The sequence below is a fragment of the Cricetulus griseus genome, chromosome X (assembly GCF_003668045.3).
Source record: "Cricetulus griseus strain 17A/GY chromosome X, alternate assembly CriGri-PICRH-1.0, whole genome shotgun sequence".
NCBI lineage: Eukaryota > Metazoa > Chordata > Mammalia > Rodentia > Cricetidae > Cricetulus > Cricetulus griseus.
The window spans coordinates 112,773,912-112,790,709 of NC_048604.1; positions in this window are offsets into that span (position 1 = coordinate 112,773,912).

Genomic DNA, 16,798 nt, shown 5'->3' on the forward strand with positions numbered 1-16,798 from the left:
GGAGGACATAAGGATCAGGAAGTTTGTGTAGAGGGAAGAATAGAGGAGAGCAAACTAAGAGATACCATAATAGAGGGAGCCAGTATAGGTTTAAAGAGAAATCAGGCACTAGGGAAATGTCCAGAGATCTACAAGGATGGCACCAACTAACCATCTAAGCAACAGTGGAGATGCTACCTTAAATGCCCTTCCCCTGACAATGAGGTTGATGACTAACTTATATGCCATCCTAGAGCCTTCATCCAGCAGCTGATGGAAGTAGAAGAAGATACCCACAGCTAAACACTGAACTGAACTGGAATCCAGGAGGAATGACGAGCAAAGGGGTCAAAACCAGGCTGGTGAAAGCCACAGAAACAGCTGACCTGAATAAGGAGGAACTCTTGTCCCCCAGACTGATCACTTGGAAAGCAGCATGGAACTGATTCAGACCCCATGAATGTGGGTGTCAGTGAGGAGGCCTCGGAAATCTATGGGGCCTCTTGTAGTAGATCAGTACTTATCCCTAGCACAGGAATGGACTTTGGGAGCCCATTCCACAAAGAGGGATACTCCCTGAGCCTAGACACACGGACGAGGACCTAGGTCCTATCCCAAAGGATATGACAGACTCTGAAGACCCCAATGGAAGACCTCACTCTCCCCGGGGAGCAGAAAGGGTATGGGATAGGTAGGGTGTTAGTGGGGGGCAGGGGAAGAGAGGAGGGAGAGGGAATTGGGATTGACATGTAAAACAATCTTGTTTCTAATTGAAATAAAAAGTGGAGGAAAAAATCCATTTTCTATAAAGGAAAACAAAATGGGTTTGTATAATCTTCCAGAATTTTTTTCCCACTGACCACTTATCCAAGTTAGCATCATAGGAAAGCTAATTCCCTTTCTGTGGTCACCTGAATTAACCAGCTTTAAAAGCTGTGTGCCAGGCAAAAGGTGAGGGAAATAATGCAATGTTATCAAACATCTGTTGAAAAGTGTAGTTAATCAAGCAAGTGGAACATAATAATCAACAGTAGGAGGCACTCCTGTCACTGGGCCAAGAATTCAATCTGTCAGGATTTAGGGGCTGGCTCCTGCTTCTTGAGATATGTCCATTCCTAACTTGTAGGCTCAGGTAGGAATCACGAATTGAAAATAAAATTTGCTTTGGGTCTTAAATTTAAAGCTTTAATTTATTTTGGGCTGATACTTGTCACTGATGAGAGATAGGCCTGCAATCTCATCTTCCTGAATGTGATTATTAAATAACCCAAACACTGTTTGTGGGTACAATGCTATTGCTGGGATGAAGAAGTCAGTTTTGGTACTTTAAGATATAGCAGGTGATTGCCATTTACAAAATAGAAGGGAAGAATTTGAGTAAGACCTGATAAAAGTTTAAATTGATGACTTGCCTATTTTCTTCAGTTAATCACTACCCAATGTACACATGAGTCAAACATCACAGCATGGTTCTCAAATATGTACAAATATTATGTCAGTCAAAAAAAGAAAAAGAAAAAAATGTACAGTTCACTTCTGGATCAGAAATTATGGCATAATGGATGCAGAGATCCACAGCCAAGCACTGGGCCCAGCTCTCAGATTCCAGTCGAAAAGAGGGAGGAAAGATTATATGAGCAAAGTGGTCAAGGTCATGATGGGGAAAACCACAGACATGGCTGATCTGAGCTACTAGGAGCTCATGGATTCTGGACTGATAGCTGGGGAGCCTGCATGGGACTGAACTAGGCTCTCTGAACGTGGGTGACAGCTATGTGGCTTGATCTGTTGCCCTAGCAGTGGGACCAGGACCTATCCTGGGTGCATGAACTGACATTTTGGAGCCCATTCCCTAAGGTGGGATACCTTTCTCAGCCTTTATACAGAGGGGCTTGGTCTTGCCTCAACTTGATGTGCCTTGGAGAGTCAACCCTTACCCTTACTGAGGCGTGGGTAGGGGCTGGGTGTAGGGAAGGTGTAGGGGGTCAGTATCAGGAGGAGGGGGAGAGGGAACTGTAGTTGGTATGTTAAAATAAAAAACCTTTTAAATAAATTTTAAAAATTAAAAAGAAATTATGGCTTCAATTAGGAGCAAGTGCCTTCAATCTCAGCAATTCAGAAAGCTGAGGCAAGGAGGATTGATTAAGCCCAGAAGTTTGAAGTTAGCCTGAGCAACATAGTAAGATCTACACCTCATAGACAAAGAATTTGTGTGTGACATCAGTAGGAGTGCTTCCTTCTTGGCATCTGTAAGTAATGTAGAGGGCCTGGCCAGTACTTCGGGTGCTTTTGTTTTTATAATCTAGAACGCCCCCAGAGGAATCTAATATGCAATGGAGCCTGAGTAAGAATTTCGTTGGTTGAGCCTATATCTTCATTCTGTCCTGCACAGTTGTTGTGCAAGCTGATAAAAATAACCTGAAGTGAGGCCCAGCTAATTGTTGCTTGTGAATGAAGAATAAATAAACTGGTAGCTAGCTCTTCTTCAGTAGCAAAGCCAAGGTGTTGTAGAAGCAGACAGACATAGCACGAATCTAAGTGTCAAGTAGGGATTTCTAAAGGTGCTTGTCAGTTCTAGAATCCATTTGACCTATTCAAAAATATTCATTTTAAGCAGGAAAATCATTAGCCTTTAAGGGTCAGACTCTGAGAGTGCATTAGCAAATTAGAAATTGCTTTTTATAACTCCGAAAGTAAATGTCGTTCTGGAGATTTCATTTCATAGTGGACTGTTTCCCTTTTATCAGAGTTCCAATAGATAAGAGCCATAGTTTGTATCATCAGCTATGGAGACTTACTCTGCTTGTAATACTTAGAGGGTGTAGACTGTAATATGTTCATCAGAGGCAGAAAATAAACGGACTTCTCATTAACACAACTTCTTCCTTTCCATAACTGGGATGAGCCCTCAGGAATTCATGTAATTATAAGAATTTCATTATACATCTTGTTACAGACCTATTGTTGGCATCATCCCCCAAGAGAACAGCATTTAAAAGCAAAGCCTGTGGTAGGTAATCAGGCACAGTGGAACCTTTAAAGGTCATGTCTTTCTCCCACTATTCAATCACCGCCTTTATAATAAGATGGAAAAACACAGCATGGAAGTCTTTTAGCTAAGATCAAGTATAGGAAGAGACCAGAGCGATCTACTATACAGTGGTGAGGAAACACCCTGAAGGTGGCTGTCAGTAAGACAGGAACAAACTCTCCCAAGACACTGCATTTACAGCATCTTAATCCGGGACCTTCTAGCTTTCCAATCTGAATGGAAAGCATTTGTCAAAGCACCACAGTATACTGGAGTTTTATTAGAGGCCTGAACTAAGACACACCGAGGTATAATACCAAAAAATTAGAAGCAAAACTAAAAAAAAAAAAAACACATTTCTTTTCATTGCAAACCATTAGTAGGAAATCCAGCTTGTACAGAACTAATATTGCAATCCTTGGAGATTATTCCTACCTTGTAAGGAGAGAAGGAGCTGCTCCAGACTGAGGTCTGCTATCCAACCTCTTTCTGTCTGGTTTATCTAAAGCTTTGTCTTCCCACTTGGTAAACAGAGGGATGTAACATGCTAGTAATTTTGGCTCATCCACACTATCACCCATGGTGGGGTAATCAGCTGTCCTTTTATTGGCTGTGAGACCTACTCCATGAGGAGAATGGAAACCCATGCTTGGTATAGTAAGCCTGACTAACAGCTCAGATCTAGGGAGGTTGTAGGCTGAGGCAGGGAATGTATTACTGCTGTTTAAACTGCTTATATCCACAGACAAAGCTGCTCTGAGCCTTAATCAGAGAAACCTGTCTTTACAATAAATGATGGTAAATGTAGAGAGTGCAGTTCAGAATGCAGAGAATAAGCAATAGCTATGGTTCTAATCCTAAGCAAGACATTTGTGCCACTCTCTCTAAGGCTCAGAAACACTGCAGAAGAGGAGGTTAAGCAGGAAGATAGGGTGAAGGGCTACAAAATGTCACTCTCTATGCTACTGCAATCATTAATTCACAATCACAGTAGTTACCTTCACTGGGCTCACACAAGACCAGCCCTTTCAACAGTAAATCAAGGGAGGAGGTGGGTCTCACAATGCCCTAACTTTTCACCTTTTAACTATTAGCTATTGATAGACAGTCTTTAACTGTTGGTCCATTTCTGAGCCCCCTGGGCTCAAATGGAGGTATGCCACATAGAAAGCTGTGGTTAATCTCAATGGGCAACAAAACAAATGACTAGACATGACAATGGCAGAGATATTTGTAGGGAGGAGTTGATGGATAGGGATGTAGCAAGTGCTTTTCTAACTGAGCTATTTCCCCAGCACTCTTCCTGTTTTGGGCATCTGAGGATCAAACCCAGAATATCACATGGCTAGGCAAGTGTTTTACCATTGAGTTGCAACCTTAGCACCCCTCCAATCCCATGAATATATTCCCATGCAAATGAAATCTCTATATGGAAAAGAGAACTGTTATTTTCTGTTTATTTTATCAGATGGCCCTTATTAGAATGTATAAAGGAAATATGGTACATTCACAATAGAAAACTACTGAGCCATAAAAATGAATGAAATCCTGTCACAACAACATTAATACAAACAGAAAATGTTACATTGAGTCAAACAATTGAGATGCAGAAAGACAAATGTGTATTCAGTAATTTAAAGGAATCAATAATTTAAGCTTGTAGATAAAGAGAAAAAAACAGCAGTTACTAATGGTGGGGAAATCAGAAAAATGGAAGAAATTAAGAGGATGGAGGTGGGGAAGAAAATCCTGGGAGAAACTACTGGAATTGGGGGGGGGAGTTGAAAATGAGGTGGAAACCAGGGGCGATGGAAACTCATGGAATCAACAAGAGTAGCCCTAGCAAAGACTCCTAGCAATGGGGGACATGGAGCCTGAACTGGCCATCTTCTGTAACCAGGCAAAGCCTTAAGTGGAGGGACTGGGACACTAATCCAGCCAGAAAACTTTGTTCTACAGTTTGTCCTGCCTGCAGAGTGTGTTCTGGGACCAGAGCCTAGCAGAATTGTTGTCAAAGAGACTTCATCCAGCAACTAATAGGAGCAGATGCAGAGTCCCACAACCAAATATTGTATTGCTCAGGGAGGTTCTCCGAATGAAAGATCATCAGGCACAACAGGGACAGAGAGACCAGGAAAACATGTCCACAGAATCAACTGAACAGGACTCAATGGGGGCTCTCAGAGACCAGGGAAATTGTAGGATTCTGACCTAAGTCATCTGCATATATGCTATAGCTGAGTAGCTTGGTGCACTTGTGGGACTCCTAACAGTGGGAATTGGGGTGTCTCTGACCTTTTTGGGTACTTGTGATACCCTTTTCCTCCTACTGGGTTGCCTTGTTCAGCCTTAATGTGATGGTATGTGCCTGGTCTTATTAGAGCATATTATGCCATGTTTGGTTGGTGTCCCTGGGAGGCCTACTCTTTTCTGAGGGGAGACAGAGGGGGTGGTGGATCTGGGGAGGGGGGAAGAGACTGGAGGGAGGGGAACCATGGACAGGGTATGATATATGAGAGAATAATAAAATAAAAAAATTGAAAAAAGGGATTCAAAAGTATTTTATTAGTTCTTTGAGAATTTGGTACCATATGTTTTGATCATATTCACTCTCCTTAAGAAGGATTTTTAAGGACAAGGAAGGGTGCTATGAAGGGGGGCAAGAATAATAAAAGGGTGTATTGATACAATATGTAATAAATTTATGGGAACATCATAGTGAATCCCATTTAATTTATACAATTAATATAGGTTAATAATTATTTTTTAAAAGATACCATTCAGAGTTAGAGAGATGGTTCAGTGAGTCAAAGTGCTTACTGTGCAAGCTTCATGACACAGGTTCAATCCCCTGGTAAAAATAGAGCTGACTCCACAAAGTTTTCTTCTGACCTCTACATACATGCCATGGTACATATGTACACATGCACACAGATGAATACAACTTTTAAAAAGACACCATTTAGAGATCCATAGGTAAACTCATTTAAGAAAATGTTCTGCCTCCAAATAAATCATAAATTTACAATTTTCTGGAAAGACACACAATAAATTCATAACATTAACTGCCTCTATGTAGTAAGAGTTACTTATTTTATAGTCTTTAGTACTAATGGAACATTGAACCAGGCATTGCCATTACTTTCATAATTTCTAACCTAGATTTATTTTAAAGCAAATATGAGTGAAATATGTCTGTACATCATGATATTAAATACATAGTTTGAAGAAGACAATATGCAACAAACTGTTCATAGAAAACAATACAAGAAAACAATATTTAAACACTTTCAAATATTTTGAATTTTCTAGAAAAAATCTCAAATTTTCAGAATTCTTCTCAAATTTTCCAGAATTCTCAAATTTCTGGAAAAATATATATGTGTTTTAAATTGTCACTTCTGCATGGAATCAGAGGGATCTTACTAGGAGAAGAAACGGGACCAACAAGAAGGGAACAGAGAGACAGGATAGCAGAAGTGAGGGAGGAGAATCAACACAAATACAATATATGTGAAAATGCCATAATAAATCCCATCACTTCAGATGTTTCTTTTAAAACCTAATAAATGGTACCCTTTGAAGCTGAGGAGGATATAGTCAGAGTTTAGAAAGGGACACATTTACTATTAATTTTAAATGATTTTGTGTGTTTTATGTTTAAAGTTTGATATCATTTTTAATAGGAAGAGTATTTTAATTTGAAGATAGAGAGGCTTGTTGTCATATTAAAACTAATACTTTTTAAGTTTTAGCTTACACAACTGTTTCTGAGTTTCCAGTTTTTCTTGCAGATATGATCCCATGGGTTTGGAGACCCTCCACAACACTCACTACTCTCTGCTGAACTATACCTATGACTTCCTTTTAGCTCCATGCAAAAGGAAAGAGAAAAGACTATAGAATCTCACAAAATATCTTCACTTCATCTACATCCTAAGATGGATTCCACTGCAAGTCATGGACCATTAGAAGAGTACAATGAGGAGCAGAGATTCACACACAAGAATAATAAAATACTTTACTCACTTCTAGTGATGAGAAGATATGGGAGCTAGTAAGGCAGTGTGTATATACTCTAGAAGGGAAATGTGCTCATCTTGTTGGAAGCTGTAAGACTGTAACAATGGAGGTGGATGGAGAAAGTCAGACAGATGAGGCATATGGCAGAGAAATCCTATATTTGAGTGAGATGTAGAAATTTTGAACTGAAGTGTACAGGTGTGGGGAATTCCATAGAAATCACATTCTTCCTTCTCACCATTGCCCAGCTTCTGACAGCTAAAGCACATGCTGGATGGTCATCAAAGGCATAGTAAGGCAATTCCCCATTTACTGTCATCCCATCTCTAAGGGTCTCTACTAGCCCTGAGAGACCAAGTTATGATGGAGTAAGACTAATAGGAATCACTCATTTTGTCTCTCTTTCTATCCCTCAACCTTCCCAACCAAAATCTATCTTGTTAAAAAGCATGCATATGCTAGCACTATGCAATAAAATGTGCTGTTGCCAAAATAAATTGCGGTAAAAATTATTTAACCCTATTGACATAAGAACAAAGAACAAATGTAAATCCCAGCTCCATTCACAGTTCTAGATCTGCTTTCCCCTGTGGCTGTTTTTTTTTTTATTTAAACATTTTACTTTCTTTTTATTGGCTTATATTCACTGTACAAAGTAATAAGTTTCATGCTCGATTTTCATTCAAGTGTGTATCATACACTTTGACCCTATTTCCCTCACTTTCACTATTTTTGATGATACAGTGTTCATTCATATAAAGACTAAGCAGAGGGTATGTGAAGCATGTGAATCCCAGAGTCTTCCACTTTACCTGGGAGTAGCTACAGAACAAAAGCTGAGGCATACTTGTAGCATTTGGTTACACACTCTAGAGTCCAAATATAGGAATTCTACAGCTTCTGGAAAATTGAAACTACTTGGAGTTGCTTGACAGTCTCTGGTTATCTAATGGTTTTGCCACAGTCTTTACCATAGAGTCAATGAATTAAGTAGGGCATAATTGAAAAACGGAGGAGGAAGGAGACTCCAGTTGAATACCCAATTCCCATGGCACCTATCCTCCAACCATTCCCATCGTCCCATCTTTTTACACTTACCAGATGAGGCACCACAACCACAAGCAGCAGTAAGTGATGACATGACTCCAGAAAAAAAAAAAAAAAACAAGATGCAGGCAGTGCTAGGAAGGAATCCTAATAGCAAAAGAGCATCTGTGATTTCAGTGAAAACCAGTGAAGTTTCTGAACCTCGTGTTCCCTGAAACCCGTCCCCTCACATCTTCTCTTGAGATTGCTCCTCCTAACCTAACAGGCACTGTTCACATATTTACTCATTTCCTGCTTGTGGAACTTTCTTTCCACTGCCTCTCTACCTCTGATCTCCCTTCTTCCTTTCTCCTGAGATTTCTCCATTGGTCTTTTGGGGTCAAGTAAAAACACTAGTCTCACGGTTTTTCTTCTTGCTGAACGTAAACATACTTAGGCCCCCAAAGATGAACAAGTGATATATAACATTTTATTGGGCAATACCATATTCTCCTTGCACAGTAATACTAAACAAATAAATTACAGATGTGATAGTTGTGTCTATTAGTATGTGGGAGAAATACAGGTACAAGTACACAACTATGCCTGGTATGTAATATTGCTTTAATATTCCATAAGATGGTGAGAAATGGTCTGTTATCTGTGAAAATGCATTTTTGAACTACTGGATGAGAAGCAGGCACAGAGGTGTAGGTCTTTGGAATGAGTCACAGTGAGGAGAGACTATGATAGAGCAAATGAGGAATGCCTGGGTCAAGGGTCTCCAAAACACTACAACTTCATAAAAACAGAGCACTAGGGGAAAATTCAAAATCAACCTTTTCAGGATCAAACACTTTTGAATATATCAAAGGTTTTAATAACCCAGGGAACATTTATAAAGAAATATGGCTACAGCTCTGTAAGAACTGATGAGTTCTGTTGCTTCAACTTGGCTTATTCTACTCTGGATGTTCCCAACTCCACAGTAACCTTAAAACCCAACAGCTTGGCCATAATAGTAGTTGAGAAAAACCGGGATCTGAACATGTACTAAGTGAGGAAAACTTGGTTGAAGCATCACCAAAAACCTCTCTTTTCAAAAATTTATCATCACTTGACATAACTCATATGATTCATTCTTATTTAATCTGCCTTAGGGTTTGCCTCATGCAAAATTCTTTCATTTTATTTTAAAATAATTAGTTTTTAGAGCAGATTTAAGCTTAGAGAAAGATTGAGTAGTTGACAAAATAGAATTGACAGAGGGACAAACCAAATAGGAGCAATAGAACTCTCCAGCAATTATCCTCCTAAACATTAGTATCAAAAGTACTCATGTAAAATAATGCCTTTCTGAGAATTAAGGAAACCATGTGAGAGACAACAGCACAGACTAAGAAAAGAGACATAAAGAAGGCAGAAAGGGCAGCTCTATATTACCCATGTCACCCTTCCTTCAATAGCACTGCCCAGGCTGTCCTGGAACTTGCTGGCCTCTGCCTCTTGAGTGTTTCTAAGTTTTTAATGAAAAAATAGAAATACAGATAAATCTTTTCCTAGAGGGAGAGACATACATGGTCCCCTGTAGAAGGGGAAAGGGACAAGGTCTACTGAGCAAATTGGGAGCATGGAAGGAGGGGAGAGGGAGCTAGGAGAATGAGAAGAGGAGAAAAGCAGGGGTGAGGACAACATGAGGGAGCAGGAAGTTTGAGTTGGGGAAGAATAGAGGAGAGCAAGATAAGAGATACCATAATACAGGGAGCCATTATAGATTTAAAGAGTAATCAGGCACTAGGGAAATGTCTGGAGATCTACAAGGATGACCCCAACTAACAATCTAAGCAACAGCGGAGAGGCTACCTTAAATGTCCTCCCCTGATAATGAGATTGATGACTGACTTATATGCCATCCTAGAGCCTTCATCCAGCAGCTGATGGAAGTAGAAGAAGATACCCACAGCTAAACACTGAACTGAGCTGGAATCCAGTTGCAGAGAGGGAGAAGTGATGAGCAAAGGGGCCCAGACCAAGCTGGTGAAACCCACAGAAACAGCTGACCTGAACAAGGGGTAACACTTAGTCCCCAGACTGATAGCTGGGAAACTAGCATGGGACTGATCCAGACCCCATGAACGTGGGTGTCAGTGAGGAGACCTTGGAAATCTATGGGGACTCTTGTAGTAGACAAGTACTTATCCCTAGCATAGGAATGGACTTTGGGAGCCCATTCCATATAGAGGGATACTCCCTGTGCCTAGACACACGGGGGTGGGCCTAGGCCCTATCCCAAATGATATGACAGACTCTGAAGACCCCCTATGGAAGGCCTCACCCTCCCTGAGGAGCAGAAAGGAGAGGGGATGGGTAGGATGTTAGTTGGCGTGGTGGGGGGAGCAAGGAGGTGAGGAGGGGGAGGGAACTGGGATTGACATGTAAAACAACCTTGTTTCTAATTCAAATAAAAATGGAGAAAATATAAATCTTTTTAATGTTTTTTGTTTAAATAGAATTCTCATTTATAGCTCTTCTCTTGACACCTCAGTTTTCCCCTATTAACATATGGCTATTGAATAGTGCATTTGTTATAGTATATGAATCTATTGATACTATATTAAGGTTGGTGGTTTACATTAGGGCTCATCCAGTACTCCTCCTATGGGATTTGAGATATATCATGTACCTACTATTATTGCATCACAATTTAATTACCCTAAAATCCCCATACAATATGTATTAATGTCTCCCATCTTGCTTACATCTTTTGCAGCCATTTTTCCACTCTTTATAGTTTTGCCTTTTCCCCCAGTAGCATATGAGTGGAATCCTTGGTCATGTGTTATATGTGGCTAGTTTTTTCCCCATATGTCATAAGCATGTATGTATATTCAAACATTTGAGTACACATGTGCCCATAAACATGGGGCATCTCAAAGTTATCAGAAATTATTCTATATCACTCTGTACCTTATTCACTGAGGCAATTTCTGTCAGTGATCTCACAGCTCACTGATGTAGACTAACTTAGCTACCCAGCTTACTCTGGGAATCCTGTTTCCACCATCTCAGTGCTGTAATTACAGGCAGGCCAACATGTCCATCTGATATTTACATGGATTTGCTGGGTTTGAACTAAAAATGTTTTGTATGCATGTGGCAAGTGTCTTATCCACTGAGCCATCTCCCCAGGCCTTAGTATAAAGGGTTTTTAAATCTGTATTAGTTCATAGAGAATTTTATGAAATGTGTTTTGGCCATATACACCCCCTTCCCCAACTCCTCCTACTAGAACCTCCCTTTCTCATATAACTTTGTGTCCTCTTTTTTACCTGTTAATTTCAATTTATGCAGCATATATATATATTCTTGGATGTGTGGCCTTCCACTGGAATGTGGTTGACTTGCAAGTGTCAATACTCTTAGAGAAAACAGATTCTCCTTCTCTGAGAAGCTGTCAATTGCCCATATACAGACCTTTAAGGCTTTCCCTTTTTTAAAAGACAGGATCTCATCCTGTATTATAGGCTGACCTGGAGCTATGTAGCTGCAGTTGTCCCAGATTCTCAGAAATATTCCGCCTCCATCTGAGTGCTGGGATTACAGGTATGTGCTACCACGAAGTCATTCAAACTTGATTCTATTACAATCTGCATTCAAGTTTCCCTCATGTTTTTTCATGGCTTGATAGCTTTTCAAGTATCAATATTGTTTTATTATGTACATGACCCAGAGTTTTTTATCCATTCTCCCGTTAAAGAATATCTTAGTTGTTTCCAAGCTTTAGCAATTATATTTATGCTATAAACATTCATCTGTAAGTTCTTATCTGAACATAAGTTTTCAACTCATTTAAATAAATATCAAGGGCTATGATTGCCAGATTGTTATGAGACTATGGTTTAATTTTGTAATAAATTGCCAGTCTGTCTGACAAAGCAGCTGTACCATTTCATATGCCTACAAACAAAAAAGTATTTGTCCTATTCCTCCATATCATTACACTTGTTTGATGTTTTATTTGGGGTTTATCCATTTATACTGATGTCCAGTAGAAAGACCCAAAAGCCTAATATTATATAATTATATAAATATCCATAATTCATCAAAGAAAATACAACAGTGGTGGGGACACAGCTCAATCACTGAAGTGTTTGCCTTCCAAGTGTGGGTACATGAATTAAATCTCTATCATAAACATAAAAGCATGGTAGTATGTGGTGATATCTTGCTTATATAAATAAAGCCTGTCTGAGGGTCAGAGAATGGAGCTTGCCACTAGCTAACCATAGATGTCTGGAGGTCTATACAGACAGACAGGAAGTGAGGTAGCTAGGCAGAAACAGGATATAAGCAGGGAGAAACAGGAAATTGTTTTGTTGTCTGCTGAGATACTAAGGAAGTAAGGTGTGCTGTGGCTTGCTCCTTCTCTCTGATCTGTCAGCATTTCTCTCTATATCTGACTCCAGCCTTTTATCATCTAGACCAATTAAGAACTCCTTTTACAATGGTATGCATTTATAATTCTATTGCTGGGTAGGTAACAATGGGGTATTCATGAGTATCACTGGTCAGCCAACCTATCTAGAGCTTTGTGAAAGACTATCTCAAAAGACAAGATATATGGCATCATAAGAATGACAGCCAAGTTTGGCCACTGAACATATGCAAACACATATAGATACATGAACATGTATGAATCTATACAAGTATGCACAGGTACATATACACAAACACATATGCAGAATGATTAATAGTTACTGGGAGCTGTAGTAAAGGAGGAACTAGGATTCACTGGTAATGCTCATGGGATTTCCTTTTATGGTAAAACTGGACTGTAGTGGCATTTTCATACTGTTGGGTATTCAAAACTATCTGAATTAAAGAAAAAATGGTGACTTTATGGTGCATTAATTATACCTCAGTAAAATTCCCATTTGAATTGGAGCTAATACCTCTTTCACCCATACCACAGTACTCAGGTGAAATACTATTTTACATTATTTAGCACCCAAATCCTTGGTGGAACTGAAGATAAAAGTTTCCTGATTCTCCAGAATTAGATTAATATAAGTGTAAGATGTAACCAGGCGTTGGTGGCGCACGCCTTTAATCCCAGCACTCGGGAGGCAGAGGCAGGCAGATCTCTGTGAGTTCGAAACCCTGTCTCGAAAGACCAAAAAAAAAAAAGTGTAAGATGTAGGCTAAATACCACTTTGGTCAGGGAGGCAAGTGAGCTAACTACAGATCTAGATATTTCCTTCTCCTTCAAATCCAATACCTCATTATCATCCTCAGATCTGCAATAGAACATGTGCTGTAACCTCCCTTTCACTCCTGCCCCATCTCCTGTGCATCACACAGACCTTTCCCTCCAACCTCCGCCCCCACCATTGCTTTGTACCAGCCTCCAACTCCAGCAGGCACTCCCTGATAACCCACAGACCACTGACAAGGCAAGCAAGTAGGCTAACTACAGATATTTATCTCTCTTTCCATTCCCCTGACTCCAGTCCCCCAGTCTCAACCCCAGATCTGAAGCAAAACTTTTTCTGTGGCCTCTCCTTACTCTGGCCTTATTCCTTGCAGAATAACTACACAGATCCTGGTAGAACACCCTGCTTTCCTCCCTCCAGTTAACCACCCCACCACACACACACACACACCCTTAGCCCATCCTCATTCCCAAGTCTCAGGCTCCAATATCCAGAAGCACCTGTTACCTGGAACATATCCCCCTATACCCATGCCTATCACTACCCCAGAAGATTTTCCTACCGGCAAGACACAGCCACAACACTCTCCTAAAAACTAGAGAGGGCAACAGAAACCAAAGAACAAAACACCCACCCAACAAAGACATGACCAGATATCAGTACTTAGAATTATAATCTCCCCAATCCCAGATGCCTAGACTCCAACATAAAAAGATAATCAATAACAGTCACGACAATATGTCTCCACTAGAGCCCAACAACCCTACCACAGCAGGCTCTAAATATCCCAATAAAGCTCAACTCCAAGGAAAAGACTTTAAAATAGTTTTTATGAATATTATAGTAGTTAAAAGGAAATGAATAAATTCCTTAAAGAAATCTATGAAAACACAGACAGACAACAGAAGGAAATTAGTAAAAAACATTCAAGATCTGAAAGTGGAAATAGAATCAATAAAGAAAACCCAAACTAGATACATCGTCTCTGATGACAATTAGAGTAGTCACCAATCTGATTACAGGGGAAGGCCAGTTCAGGCACCCTCTCCACTACAGCTAGGAACATTAGCTGGTGTCATCCTTGTAGATTCCTAGGGGTTTTCCTGGCACCAGGTTTCTAATCCTGAAATGCCCCTCTTATCAAGATATCTCTTTTGTTGCCCCCCCATCCAATAACTGATGGAAGCAGATGCACAGATGCATACAGATCCACAGCCAAGCACTGGGCTCTAAGAGTCTTGCTGACCTGAGCTCCTGGGAATTCATGGTCTCTGAACCAACAGTTAGGGAGGCTGCATGGAACCTACTTAGGCCCTCTGCATGTGTGTGACAGTTGTGTAGCTTTGTCTATTTGTAAGGCTCCTAGCAGTGAGATCAGGACCCGATGCTCAGCTGGCTTTTGAGAACCTGTTCCTCATGCTGGATTACATTGCCCAGCCTTGACACAAGGGGAGGAGTGCATTCCAGACTCACTTGATATGCCATGCTTTGTTCAAGCCCATGGGAGGTCTGCCTCTTTCTGAATGGAGGCAGAGAAGTAGATGGGGAGGGTACGAAGCAGTGAGGGGGTGGGAGGGAGGGGAGGAGAAGAAAGAGGGGAAACTGCAGTTGGTATGTAAAATAAATGAAAACAATGTTATTTAAATGAAATAAAACAATTTTTAAAAAGAAAACCCAAACTGAAGGAAATCTGGAAATGAAACTTTAGGAACCATAGAGTCAAACTTCACCAACAGAATACAAGGAATGGAAGAAAGAATTCATGCACTGAAGAAAAATAGAAGTAGACACATCAAAGAAAATGTTAAATATTAAAAAACTGGCACAAAACATCCAGAAAATATGGAACACTATGAAAACACTAAATATAAGGATAAAGAAGAAGAAACTCATAGAAGAAAATTTTCCTAACCTAAAGAAAATGATACATATAAAGGTATAAGATGCACACAGAACACCAAATCGACCATTCCAGAAATGTCCCCTTAGCATATAATAAATAATCAAAATACTAAATGTATATAGAAGAAAGAATATTAAAAGCTGCAAGGGAAAACACCAAGTAACATAAAAAGACAGACCTAATAAAGCTTCAATGGAAACTCTAAAGCCAGGAGGTCCTGAACAGATGTACTGCAGACACTAAGAGACTACAGATGCCAGCCCAGACTACTATACCTCTCCCCAAAAAACTTTCAAACACAATAGATGGAGAAAATAAGACATTCCATGATAAAAACCAAATCTAAGCAATATCTATCTATAAATCTATCACTATAGAAGGCTCTAGAAGGAAAACTCCAACCTAAAGAGGTTAACTACGTCTAAGAAAACACAGGGAATAATAATTCCAGACTATCAAAGTCAAAAGAAGGAAAACACACACACACACACACACACACACGCACGCACGCACGCACGCACGCACGCACGCACGCACGCACGCACGCACGCACGCACGCACACCATTGTCACTGCCACCGCTGCCACCACCACCAACACCAACAACAACAACAAAAATACAATAATAAGAATCAAAGCATCAAAACCATTGGCCATTGATCTTTCTCAACATCAATGATCTGAATTCATCAATAAAAAGATACAGACTAACACAATGGATGTGAAAACAGGATTCATCATACTGCTGCACCCAAGAAACATACCTCAACAGAAAGGATAGAGATCGCCTCAGGGTATAAGAAGAGAATAAGGCATTACAAACTAATGGAACTAAGAAGCAAACTGGTATAGACATTTTAATTTCTGACAAAATTGACTTCAAACAAAAATGAATAAGAAGAGATAGGAAGGATACTACATACTCATCAAGGTGAAAATCCACAATTCTTAACATCCATGCCCTAAACAGAAGGGAACCCAAGTTTGTAAAACAGACACCAAATGTAGCTTAAATCACATATTGATCGTCACACTCTAAGAGTGGAAGACTTCAATACCCCCACCCTTACCAATACAATACAGAGAAATGCTGAAGATAACTGATGTTATAAACCAAATGGACCTAACAAAAATTTACAGAACATTTCACCCAGACACAAAAGAATATACATTCTTACCACCTTGTGGAAATTTCTCCAAAATTGACCATAGACTTATGCACAAATCAAGTCTCCAAAAGAAAACTGAAATAACCCTCTGAATCCTATAGATCACCATGGATTAAAGCTAGATTTCAACAACAGAAATAAGACAAAGCTTACAAACTCATGGAAACTGAACAACTCTTTACTGAATGGAAAATGGGTCAAGACAGAAATAGAGAAATTAAAGACTTCCTAGAATTGAATGAGAATGAATACAGAACATACCTAAACTTGTGGGACACAATAAGGACAGGCCTAAGAGGTAAGTTCACAGAACTAAGTGCCTACACACAAAATGAGAGATATTATACTAGCAACTCAAGAGCACACCTGAAAACTCTTGAAGAAACAAACAAAAAAGAAGCTGGGTGGTAGTGGTGCTCACCTTTAATCCCAGCACTCGGGAGGCAGAGGCAGGT